The sequence below is a fragment of the Balaenoptera musculus genome, chromosome 17 (genome assembly GCF_009873245.2).
Source record: "Balaenoptera musculus isolate JJ_BM4_2016_0621 chromosome 17, mBalMus1.pri.v3, whole genome shotgun sequence".
In the NCBI taxonomy this organism is placed as follows: domain Eukaryota; kingdom Metazoa; phylum Chordata; class Mammalia; order Artiodactyla; family Balaenopteridae; genus Balaenoptera; species Balaenoptera musculus.
In genome coordinates this window covers 53,290,549-53,303,882 of record NC_045801.1, presented here as the reverse complement: position 1 = coordinate 53,303,882, position 13,334 = coordinate 53,290,549, and the positions used below count along the sequence as shown (strand labels likewise).

The 13,334-nt window shown below is 36.7% G+C and overlaps 1 protein-coding gene across 3 annotated transcripts in view; it reads left to right on the top strand.

Moving 5' to 3' along the window:
- Nucleotides 1-13,334, top strand: part of RALYL (RALY RNA binding protein like) — an 858,672-nt gene that overhangs the window by 233,742 nt on the left and 611,596 nt on the right. The window lies entirely within an intron of this gene.

Here is a 13,334-nt window from a genome sequence, read left to right as displayed (position 1 = left end):
TGAGCCTGAACTCTAGAGCCCACAAGCCACAACTACAGAGCCTGTGTGCCACAACTACTGAAGCCTGCATGCCTAGAGCCCATGCTCCACAGCAAAGAGAAGCCACCATAATGAGAAGCCCGCACACCACAACGAAGAGTAGCCCCTGCTCACTGCAACTAAAGCCTGCCCGCAGGAACGAAGACCCAATGCAGCCACGAAGACCCAATGCAGCCAAAAATAAAAATAATTAAATGAAATAGAATTAAGAAAAATGCATTAGTCTCTTAAAGGATGCACTGTCTCAGTTTGAGAAACTTGGAAGTGTAAGAAAAACAGCTAATGTGGAAAAAAAGAAAGCCTTTACATTCTTTGATGTGTAGGATTATGTGATTCTAGGAATCTGTGATTATTTCTCTCTGTACCAGAGCTTAGTAGCCTACATGGATATTAGAATTCATAGCTTTATGTAACTCAAATTTATTTCTGTATGTGAGAAAGGATATGATTCTCTTTCCTAAAAAACATCTAGTGTAGACATGACATTATCACTCTGTTATTGGTGGAGATGATGCAAATCTTGGATGAAAATTTCTTCTCAAAGTGGAGATTTATGGTGCTGAGTATATTGACTCACATCAGGCATTACCTGCAAAGAAGAATATTAAGTAATAATTTGTAGTTTTCAGAATATTTACAGAAAATAAGAGAAAATCCCTTACTAAGAGGGGACTTTTAAATTGACTCCAGATACATTACACACATACTAAATACATAATATACATAATATAACTAAATTAGGCATGTGCTATAATTGCTTTATACTACCTGCAATATAACAAGATTGGGTCATGTGAGGGCTTTCCTTAGATTTTGTCATTTTTTAATCTCAACATGTTATAGACCCTATAATTTCCTTGTTCTCTAGGAATCAGATATTCAGAGCAATCACTACCATACTCACCACAGAGACTGAGGCCAGCCTGTCTTCCATGAAGCCTGGTAGCCCCTACTTACTTCTAGAACTGGCCTTTTCTTTCACTCCTCAAACTAGGCATCACACTGTGTTTTAAGGTCAGGAGCCACTCTTCCCTACTCTTTCTTAGCACAGTATCCCCCAGACTCACTCCCTTAGAGCTGTCCTTCTAATGGAGATGCAGGATTGGATGGAGGATGCTTCCTTCTCTGGAATCATTGCTGTGCTGGATTAATAATCTCCTTCCAGCAGTCATAGGAGTCATTTTTAGTCCAGCTTTCTCCCTTTTCTCTAATGTGTTCTCCCCACTGTCCTTGTAGAGACACCCCTGTTTTATATGACATATGGTACTTGTCTAGAGGTTGCCAACTCAATTAAATGTTAATTTCAAGCCTAGGTATACATAATACAAGCAGTGACAGAGTTTCTCATGTGCACTTTGATGTAAGCATTGTTTTAGTTTGTTTTTTTGTATCATTTTATTTTGAGGGGCTCTTGTTCCTATAAGCTACTTACATCATCCGTACTTCTGTTTTCAGGATTTTTCTTTCTGCATCATGGAGACTAGATTAATTGTGATTGACATTTTGTTGTTTTTTATACATATGTGATTTTATTCTGATCATAGTTTTCATTTGATTTATGTTCCTAATTTTAATAATTAAAACACAGATGACTATACAAGTATTTTCTTCAGCCAAAATTAATAACGTGTCAGATTCTTATGGTTACAGTAAGGACAAATGTTTTTGAAAATGTGTTAATACTTAATTGCAATTAAAAAAATAAGCAGGGACTTCCCTGGTGGCGCAGTGGTTAAGAATCCCCCTGCCAGTTCGGGGGACACGGGTTCGATCTCTGGTCCGGGAAGATCCCATATGCCGCGGAGCAACTAAGGCCGTGCGCCACAGCCACTGAGCCTGTGCTCTAGAGCCTGCGAGCCACAACTACCAAAGCCCACACGCCTAAAGCCCGTGCTCCGCAGCGAAGAGAAGCCACTGCGATGAGAAGTCCGCGCACCGCAACGAAGATTAGCCCCCTCTCGCTGCAAGTAGAGAAAGCCCGCACGCAGCAATAAAGACCCAATGCAGCCAATAAATAAATAAATAAATTAATTAATTAATTAAAAAAAAATCAGCTGATTGGCTATGCCGGATTTATATTTGCTAATCCTTCACTCATGCATACCAATAATCTTCACTGTTTAGCCTCAATTTCAAACTTTTTAAAGTAACAATGCATAATGATATATGCAGTCATAGTTACTTTAAGAAAAAAATTTTAAATCAGTACAGTATATGATAGAATGAATATTAACTCATAATATCTCCAATTATGTTATTTTACATTTTTAACTCATTATAATTAATGCAGAAGGTAGGAATTTACTATGAAATTTTATGAGCGAGAAAAAGCTTACAGCATTTCATATACAAGTGACTTTACATTTTAGAGTTTTAGGTAGGTAATCACTTGGAGAATTTATTGACCAACAGTAGTGATATTTATTTTCAGGACTTGGAACGCATACATTCTTCAAGCACTGAAAAAGGTATGTATTTGTTAATGGTAAAAATTATCTCTTTTATGACATCTGAAATGTTTTTTTTTTATAAATTTATTTATTTATGATTTTTGGCTGCGTTGGGTCTTTGTTGCTCTGCGCGGGCTTTCTCTAGTTGCGGCAAGTGGGGGCCACTCTTCGTTGTGGTGCACAGGCTTCTCATCGCGGTGGCTTCTCATCGCTGAGGAGCACGAGTTTTAGGCGCGGGGGCTTCAGTAGTTGTGGCTCACAGGCTCTAGAGCGCAGGCTCAGTAGTCGTGGCGTACGGGCTTAGTTGTTCTGCCGGCATGTGGGATCTTCCCGGACCAGGGCTCGAACCTGTGTCCCCTGCATTGACAGGTGGATTCTTAACAACTGTGCCACCAGGGAAGTCCCTGACATCTAAAATTTTGACATGGCCCTAAATCTGAGAGAAAAAGAATAGAAAAGTGATTAAAAAAAATAAAAACATGAGTTCAAATTCTGTTTTTTTTAAAAAAATCAGTGTCTTCTGAGAAGAAAGTATAAAAATAATTTCTACTTCACATAGGATTATTTTGGAGGGATTGAATAAGATAATGGTACATGGCAAGCACGCAGGAATGCAGCTACTCTTAAAATTAATCTGCTGTATTCTCCTGTCCCTGGTGAAGACAAAGCAGTTTTCTGTCCCTATAGTTTTACCTTTGCAAGAATGTCATATGAACGTAAATATACTGTATGTAGTCTTTTTAAAGTCTTGCTTCTTTTTTCAGTTAACATTTGACATTCATCTACTTTGTTCCACGTATCAATAATCAGTTTCTTTTTATGCTGAGTAGTATTCCATTGTGTGGATATGTCACAGTTTGTTTATCCATCACCGACTGAGGTTTTCGCATTCTCACCAGAAATAAAGGAGAGTTTTAATTGCTTGACATTTTTGCCATCATTTAGTGTTATCAGGATTTTGTCTAATAGTTATGTAGTGGTGATGTATTTATTTAAATAAGAAAAGTACATTTTCATCAAGCATATGAAAGCATAAAACAGTCTACAAACTACCTGGTGATTACAAATTTGTACATTTTCTTCTAAGAGAATTTCACATTTCCTCCTTTACTTCAGACTTTTCAGGAGGAGAAGCTTTGTTGAATTTCACTTTTTTCTATGAATTTTATAAGGCACTGTGAGATCTCTGAAAATTCAAAATTTTATAAAAATGATCCCTGTCTTCAGATCGCTCATAATTTATTGGAGTTTGGAGCCCTGAATAGAAGCCTAGGACTATTTAGGAGAGAGATCACAGTTCAGCCCAGCAGTTAAATGTGTGAATTTTGTTGATCGGCCAGTATGGATTTAGAAAGTGGTTGTGCTGTTTATGACCGTAGGGCATAAGAGAGATTTGAATGATCAGATTTGGACATTTAAAATTACCTTCATTTTTGATCTAACTATAATAAAATTTAATCTTTTTCAGTTTGCTTTAGAACTCTTAAATGTGGATGGTAATGTATTCAAAATAATGGAGCAGGTAGAATGGTGAGCTGCAGGAGATAGAAGAACCGAGGAAAGAGAAAAAGGGAGGTAAAAAAAGGGAGGTGTTCTGAGTAAAACCTTATGTCTGTGCCATCTTAAATCAGCAAATTCTTTCATATTATGATTTACTGAAGTATCAGTAATATTAATAAAAATTTTAGTCATTGCTCTGACCTCAAAAACTAAGGTCTTTCTGTTGTTTTAAAACCTTCCAGGTCAGCTCCCCACCTCATGCCCATCACAATTCATATCCCATGATAAGCATCAGGGTTTTTTGGGGACAAATGGGCTTTCACTTGTGGCTGTAGTCCTTCAACTGTTGACTCTGTGCTTAGAATTGCACTGCAGTCATTTGTGTGAGTTCTTGATTAAAGCATAAACAGAAACTTCCATTGGCTTTGAAAATTCTTCTCTGGGTCAAAGTGTACTCAAATGTTTTTCTCACAGATACAGGTATACGTTCCTCTGACCACCATTTAAGAATGAACTGAACACAAACATTAAGTAGAAATATGAAAAAAAAAAAGAAATGTTTTGTAAACAAATGCTATTTTAAACAAAAGGGAATATCACTGAACATTTGAATATTAGACAACAGCAAAAAAGGCAAAAAGAGAGAAAAGCAAGAAAAGCTATGGAAATGCATTTGAGATGTTTGTTACCCTCTTATGTGGTTTTACTTTACAAACTCTTCTGAAATTTAAATTTTCTTGGCACACACATTTTTGTATAAATATGAGAAAAGACTATAAATATACATCACTGTGATGACACAGTGAAATTTAAGTGGTAACAAAATATATTATGTATGCTCCGTTTTTAAATTAGGATCAGCTTATTTTAGCACTTGCAATTTGATTCTAATTAAATGCTTCAAATTTAAATGCTGCATATAGAATCTATTTTCCTCAGTATCAAAACCTGTATAGGGCTCTTATTATTTGTTCATTCCCTTAGCCCTCAGACAATGACCATTTTTGCTTACCTTCTACATATCAAGAACTACAAAAAGCTTTGAGGCACAAAACTGAATAATATCTCCTTCCTAACCCCAAGGTGCTTAACTCAAATGTGGGATAAATTTTCCATAGGAGCCCCTATGGAAGGAGAAGACATACGTTGACTCAGTAATGTCTGGGCTGCAATCAAGGATGAATAGAAAGACTTTCCTATCACAGAAGACAGCATTTAAGGAGAGGAGGAAGTGTTGAGCTGCATGTTTGGATGCAGGCTTGGAGAAGCAGATGTTCTATGCAGGTTTTAGTATTGTAAGGATCAAGACAAGGAATAACAGAAAACAACTAGGGTTTGGTCATTAAAGAACTTACGTATCACACTACAGATATATCTGTTTATCTGCCACTTACAGAGAGGGAGTCAGCATACTATATTGGTCAAGTAGTGGATAATACTCTGGTTTGTGGAGTCAAAAAGCCTGGCTTCCAACATGGGTTCTGACACTCCTCTGCTGTGTACCTCCTCACCTGTGAATGGAGGTGGACATAAACACATATCTTACAAGGGTTAATTATATAAATGCCTGTGAAGATGAGAAGGTCATAGCCACATTGTTAAGTACTTAGTATGCCAAGTACCATTATTACATTACTACATTGGTTGGTTAACTCTCTCCACAATTTTTATGAGATGGATGTTAATAACCTACTTTACAGAAGAGAAATTCATGCTCAGGGAGGTTAACTGGCAAGCCTAACATCACATAGGTAGTGAATGGCACCACCTAACAAAGCACCATTGGAGGTTTTTTCTGCAATTAGAAAATAACTTCAGGGAGTTTTGCCTCTATGACTCTATGAATTGGGGAATCATTGACACTAGTTAGGTAAAAAGCCCAAAATGAAGACAAGGAGAATAACTAGTGTGTCCTGGATATTTTTATTTTCAGTTAATGTTTGGGAACTCACCTCTCACAGCCTGAAACTTCTGTCTTATCCACCCGTGAACAGTAGAGCTGGTTGGTTGCCTTGTGGTGAGAATGTAGACTGGGAATCTTATCCCACAGGAAGAGCTTGGAATATATGAGTTTCATGCATGTTCACTCAGTCTCTTCCTGTAAAACCCTTAGTTCCCGCTGGTACAGAGTGGGTACTTGGGGCATGCCGTGTGATCACAATCTCAGTGCCTCTGGGAACCAGGCAGACACTGAGGAAAGCAGCAGGTTTAATTCCATAATGGTTTCTTAAGTTAATTCTTTGGATGCAGAACATCTTTCTTTGAATTTTTCTTGAAGTGCACAGCCCCTTTGTTTAGCTTTAATTTTCCCATTTTTGATATTGACTTGGATAGAAAAAGTACTTCACTATCCTCTTAATTCTATCCTAATAAATAAAATAACACAAATTTGACGATGAATAGTGACCTCCAATGCCAGTGAAGTGGTAAATTATGGCGTGGATGCTGATGAATTGGGGAAAACATGCCATACCTAAGCAAACGTACCTTGTAGTTCTGCCTCACTGCTGATGGATGAGGCCCCAGTATTTTCATTTTTTTCAGTTTTTCAGTGGAAGCTAGAGTAGTGGAATCTTATGTTTTATCTTATTTTTCTTTTTGTGGATACGTAATTAAAATAAAACATACAAAACAATACACCGTGTGGGCCAACAGTATGAGAGCCAGCCAAAACAGGCACATTGTGTAACCTCCCAGTCAGCTGCCTCTTTCTGGGTAAGGAGAATATCAGGAGACTGCTCAGCAGAAAACAGAAATGGTTAGATCTGCATGCTAGACAGATCATTCTAGCAGACCCATTTGTCTACTGTGTCATTATCCTAGAGGTTGTAGTGAAACCATGAAAGAAGATAAAATTTCCAGAGAAATGGAAAAAGTGGGACAATCAAAGACTCCTGGTTGAACCCTAGGCATAACCAATAATGAGAGACAGGCATATAGAAGAAACAGAAGGAATAATCAGAGAGGAGAAATAAGTTTATAAGAAGGACACATCATATGCTTCAGAAGGATCCAGGGAAATAAAGACAAAGTCCTTTGAATTTACTGGGAGATTAATAGGAGGAATTTTGGTAGATGAAAAATGGTAGTGGCCAGTGTATGCTACTCTTTTGAGAAGTTTAGATTAGGAAGGAAAGAATAGGTGTTGAAAGTCAGTAGAAGGGGAATTAGCTATTGGGAAAAAGTTTATTTTTATGAAAAAGACTTAAAAATCTTTATTATCAGGGAAATTTCTATAATGCTTACCCAAAAGGTGGAAAGAAACTACTGTTTATTAACAATTACCAAATGCCAGTTCCAAATGTGTTTAGATTATCTCATTAATTCTCATAACTCTGCCGAAAGCTTGCTGAACATCCTTCTTTTATAGATGTGGGAAATTTAGTTTCATAGAAGTTACATATCTTTCAGGAAGTTACGTGACTCTATAATCAATATTTGTCCTTCTGTTTGTTATCCACCCAATAACCGTTCTAGAAAGATTTAAGATAATTTAGAAGAATAGTTAGTACATAATCATGAACCAGGAGAAAACGAGTCTGTACTTTCTTCTTTATAGCACACTATCAGAGCGATATATTTGAGTTTTAAATTTTTATATTAAAACTGTATTACATGTTTCATTTGCTTCTTGCATATCGGGAAGAACATATCATGTTCTAGTTTTCTTTGGGAAATAAAACATTAAAAAATGTTTTCTCTCATCTCTTCATGAAATGAAGGGGAGAGGTCTGCTGATATTTAATATTAATTTATATTTTGTTATCAATAATAAATTATGCTATAAAATTTAGAGCTTCATATTTAGTCAGGATCAAATTACCTTCATTTTATTTATTTGCAATGTGTTTGAATTAATTGAAAAAACATGGGCTCCCTCTTGTGACAAAATCAATGATTTTTAAATGCATTTCTGTGCCAAACTAAATCACTCATCTATGCCCTTTTGTTGTCAAATAATATTATATATAAAATTATTTAATCATTTATAGTATTATTTTCTTTGATAATTAATTCTTTCAGTTTTTTTAAAAAGAGACCAATATTTGATTCTAATTTGCATTAAAAATGTGTATATATTTTAAAATATTAAATTTTATAGTTATGTTGAAAATACCAAGGAGAAGAGGAAAGAACAGATTTGTCTTCTCTTCTTTTGCATTTTATATGTATTACTATATGTTTCTGAAAACTCTTTGGAGAAATTAGTCCTTGTAATATTTTAACTGACTGGCACTCCAAGCTATGCATACAATTTTTTTTATATTCTGAATGTTCCCCATGTTTGATAGATGTGCTTGTGTTTCTCAAAATGTGTGGTATTTCTCTCTGTTTTGCTCTGCAATCTATCCATGTGTATTGTTTCTACATTCCCCAAGGAAGCAGCACTCACACTGAACTATTAGGAATGCCCACAATGAGAAAGTCTAACAAGAAAAAATTAAAATTTCAGCTATTTTTTAGAGGAAAGGTTATATGCTATGTTTGCATGTGTGTGCATGAAAGAGTGTAGTGGGGGGGGGGGGAAATCACTTAATAGTTAAATTCAGGGACCCAGCTCTGAAAGGGTCTTTTAAGGTCATCTCAGTACCAGGCTATGAAATAAAAGAACTGGATTTAATCTTGGCCCTGTTATGAACTACCTACATATCCTTGGGCAAGTCATTTTCCTTCTTGGAATGTCTATTTTCTCACCTGTATAATGTAATTCACCCACATCAGTGCTTTTCAACTTATTTTCTGTGTAAACACATCTGTGGGAAATAACATATTTCTATGACTCACTTGAGTATTAATTATTGAGACAATGTCTGTGGGGTGATAGAATAGGGACTTTGGCAGCCTGTGAATGAAGATATCAGGAGTGAGGGCTGTAAAACACAGCCCAAGGCAAACATATGTTCTGGAGCTGACAGGGGTGCCATGTAAGGGCCATTCCCCACTGGTTAATTGTAAACAAGCTAGATTCACAGTTATATATTTTATATTCTATAAGGCTAAACCATTTTGGCATTGCCATATTGGTAGGTAGTATGAGAACCAGGACTGGGATTTTACTCTCTTACCCGTGTTATTCTTTTTTTATTTCTGTAATTGATAAGTGGTCCAGCATTTTGCTGGAGTCATAAACTATAGGTTGTATATTGCCCACCAATTTCAAAAACTTAAACGCAGGGCATGAGCTTTCTTTCCACTCCAAGTGCTGTCAGTCTGCTATGTTTTTGCACAGCCTACTTCAGTCATTTATGTTACTCCTGAGACTCCAGGAGGCCGTTGAGTTTGTGGCCTGAAATGACATATCAGGAATTGGTGTCCATTACCTGTGTCACTAGTGTTACATTTTGCCCAGAGAACTTCTATGTCACTAGCATCTCCTCAGGTTGAACGACAAGCTTCTCTAGGGATCAGCCACCAGGTTCTTCACCTGCTCAGGAATGCACCCCACTTCTGAATCATCTTGTCTGGATCTCTACACTCTTCTTAGTGTCATATTCCTGGGCTTCTCTCCTTTTGGAGTGGCACCTGTGTGGACTACTTACCTTGTCTTTGAGTTTCCTTTGATTCCTGGGCTCCATTTCTCAGATCATACGCTGGTCCACAGTCCGTGGCCCACAGACCAATCTTTCCTTTTACTCTGTACCTTGTCCAAGTGCTGATTCATCTGAGATCAGTCAAGTTAAAATGAGCCACAGCAATGGCTAGTGGGATATTTAACACTGTCATTCATCCACTGCTAGTTTAGGCTAAAAACATTTACTGGATGAGTACAATGTAGTAATTAGATCCCTTTTGCATTAAGAAATTTGGTACCAGATGAAACCATTTGTGGGAAGCTCAGGACAGAGAACTGTTTCTGATCCTTCAGAGAGATATGAAAAAATAAGATGGACATGGGTATCTTGGTGTGGACAGCCAGAACTACAAATGAATGTGTGTTTTTGTTTATTCAAGGAAATCTATTGTTTGCCTTCTAATACTGTTTTAAGATTCCACTGAGAAAGACAGACATGAAGGAAGGGAATACATTGTAATGCACATTATATTGTGGGTGGTGGTAGAACATACAACATTTTGTATATAAGCAACCACAGGAGCCCTTATTGTGCATGGTAGCTTTCATGCTGAGAGAAAGATTTTTGTATGGCTTAATATATAAATGAGATTATATATAAGTAACCAGAGTCAATGTCATTTTTGTTGCAGTTATTAAAATAGATAAATTACTAGGAAGGGGCTACATAGGTGAGAGGAGGAAACTTCCATTTAGTAGCAACTACTCTCCAGCCCAACCACCCTATGATACATACAAACCTAGTTTTTTTTATCTTAAACCTTATATGGCTTGTGTTCCTGTGCATGTTTGTGAGAGTGTGTGTGTGTGTGTGCGGGGGGGAGGAACGGGGTAGGCAGAGAGTTTAGAGGTTTTTTGGTTTGGTTGTTGATATGTTTAAATTGATGAACAATTTCCATTTGATGACTTGTTATAAATAATGTTAATTCTGAAAAGTTTTTTTTTTTTTTTTTTTTTTTGTCTCAATTCAGTTTCTGGCTCCCTACATAGTGCACAAATAATTTATGAAGAGAGATGATGTGCAATTTTCATACAGGATTATTCACACTCTAGAATTTGTGCTACCATAACAAAGCACTGGTAGAGACTGTTTCTTTTTTTCTGCTATAGGGAAATATCAGTAACTTCGGAGTATCACCTCTGTGACTCTGAATTGGGGAATCATTGACCCTAGGTAGGTAAAGAGCCCAAAATGAAGATAAAGAGAGCAGCTATCATGCCTTTCCTGAATCCTGGGGATTTGTACTCTTAGTTAATGCTTGGAACTCACCTCTCATAGCCAGAATATTCTGTCTAATCCATCAGTGAGCAGTAGAGCTCCTGGGTGACTTGTGGTCCAAACAGGGATTGGGAATCTCATAACAGATGAAAGTCTTATGATATACGAGCTTCACGCATGTCTACTCACTCTCCACGTTTAAAACTCTTAGTGCCATGCTTGGTGCAGAGTGGATGCTGGGGTCATGATAGTTCCTTTCTCTTTCTCTCTGCTTTGCATTCTTCCAAAAGAAATTCAGAATATGAACTGCTATAATAGACTCTATTTATCCTCACATGTAATGATAATATGCAAATATCCAGCAAACATGAGATCCAGTCCCTTCCAGATAATGGAACCAAAATATTAAAGGTTTGTGAACTGTCTGATTTTCTTCCTGATTTCACTGTTTCTATGCTAATTGCAGAATGATCCTCTCTCAGGAGATTAAAAAAAAATAAATCCTTAAAGAACAGAATTTTGCCTCTCCTAAAATATGTCTATATTTATATTGATCTTTTGTCTTTTTAAATTGCTGTTTTCATTCAGGACAGAGCAGGACTGCAGAAGGTGCATCCTCATCCCAAATGCAAAAGTGGCGGGCTTTGAAGCACTTAGCACCTTCACAGCAAGGAGAGAAGGGACGTTATGTTCCTTGATGGATTCGGAAGAGAAAAAATGTCTTATGATCCTGTTTGAGTGCTGCTTGCAAAGCTCTTTCCCATTACTAAAAACCCTTTCCTTTATAGCTGTATTCTCTCTTCCACCATAAATGTCCTCACACGTTCTTTGGCTAAACCTAGTGGCTGAGTAAGGGATTTGCTTCTTTTAACTGTTCAGTGCCTCCGTGCAGTGCTTCCTAACCCTGGCTCCCCAAGAGAGTTTCTGAATCATAACTCAGAACATTAGTCTTTTGAAGCTAAGGTTCAGAAGCAAGGCATTTTCATATCATGGGTGTTTAATACATCTCAACTGAATAAAACAATGGACTTAATTAAATTTTTATTTTTTCTCAAAACTATACTCTCTCTCCTAATTGATTTGCATTATTAATTTTATTCTTCCATCCAATCTTTCTAATTTGCTCCTAATATGAGGAGGCAGTAAGGGGAAGGGGTGTATGGTAGTGTGTTGATACATCCATTTGCTCACGTAACTGCCTCATTATTACTTTTACCACATTCTAGTGCAAAAATTTAAGTACCTGTCTCCCTAGAGTAGACTTTGTGATCCTTGATGGAGGGACCATATCTTCCTCATTTTCATGTCCCAGGACACAAACTCATGTCTGAACTTGTAGAAGGTGTTCAGTAAAAAAAATGAATGAATGGATGAGTTATAGCACTGTTCAGATTTTTGTTTAAAAGATGCGTGAAAAGTTCTAGAAGTATTTTAATTTAAGTTTACATTAAAACTTTAGCTATTACTCCAAAAATATGGTTTAAAATGATACCACCTAAGCGACTGGGTCAGAATTCAGTAAAACTAATAAAGAAAATATATAATTTGGTTCTGATGCAGTTTACATACACATTAAGGAATGATTACTAAGAAGATGACTGCTTTTAAAGGGCCTGGGAGAACTGGGAAACATTTGACAGGGGAAATCAGAAATGTGCAGTCCAGTGAAGAATTGAAGTACTGGGAGTAATAATATGGGCTGATGCACTCAATGTAGCAGTAATGCTCTCTGAGAAGGATAGGAAATAATTCAGTTTCTCCAGCCTGCATGGAAGCTAAATACAGTATGACAAGAAATAGTAGCAGTGCTCATTATGTCTGATTGCTAATTACCCCTTTGAATGATTCAGTTATGCCCGCTACTAGATAATTAGTTTAGTAATTTATGCCTGCTGCACAAACTAGTATTTTAATTTTCGAAGCACAGTTTTCACAATACCTACAGTTCAGATAATATCTTTCTTTTTTATTCAATTCTAAATTGCTTTTTTGAAGGCCTATAAAAGAGCAAAAATCCTTGAATTTTTTCCACATTATTTCATGCAAAAGTTAGGCATTTTTGGAATTTTATTTAACTTTAAACTGCAGGAAAATAACATCTTATTAAGTCCTTTTTATTGCGCTTAATTTTTTCAATTTTGTAAGCAAAAGGGGTGAAAATTTTTAGAAGATTCTATCAAGTGACTCAATTTAACAAGCTGCCAAATGTCATGTTCCAGAAAGACATTGAACTTCTGATAATTCACCTTCCTATTTTATAAATTTCTACTTCAGATGTGGGTTCTGTTTTTGCCTGGATATTGTTTCTCAACACCTAGGAGTAGCCAGTGGAGGACAGCTGTTCCCCACTCCTACCCAAGTTTGGTGTGGTACACAAACAGGTAAAGAAGTAGATTGTAGGAGGGTTCTAATATTATCCTCTATTCCTATTTGAGTAATGTGATTAATTCTAGCCAAAGAAAGTAGAATTGAGTCACCATGGGTACATTTTGGTCTTGGATCATCTACTTCTTGAATCCACCTGCAGTCCGCCAATACTGCAGCTACCTTGATG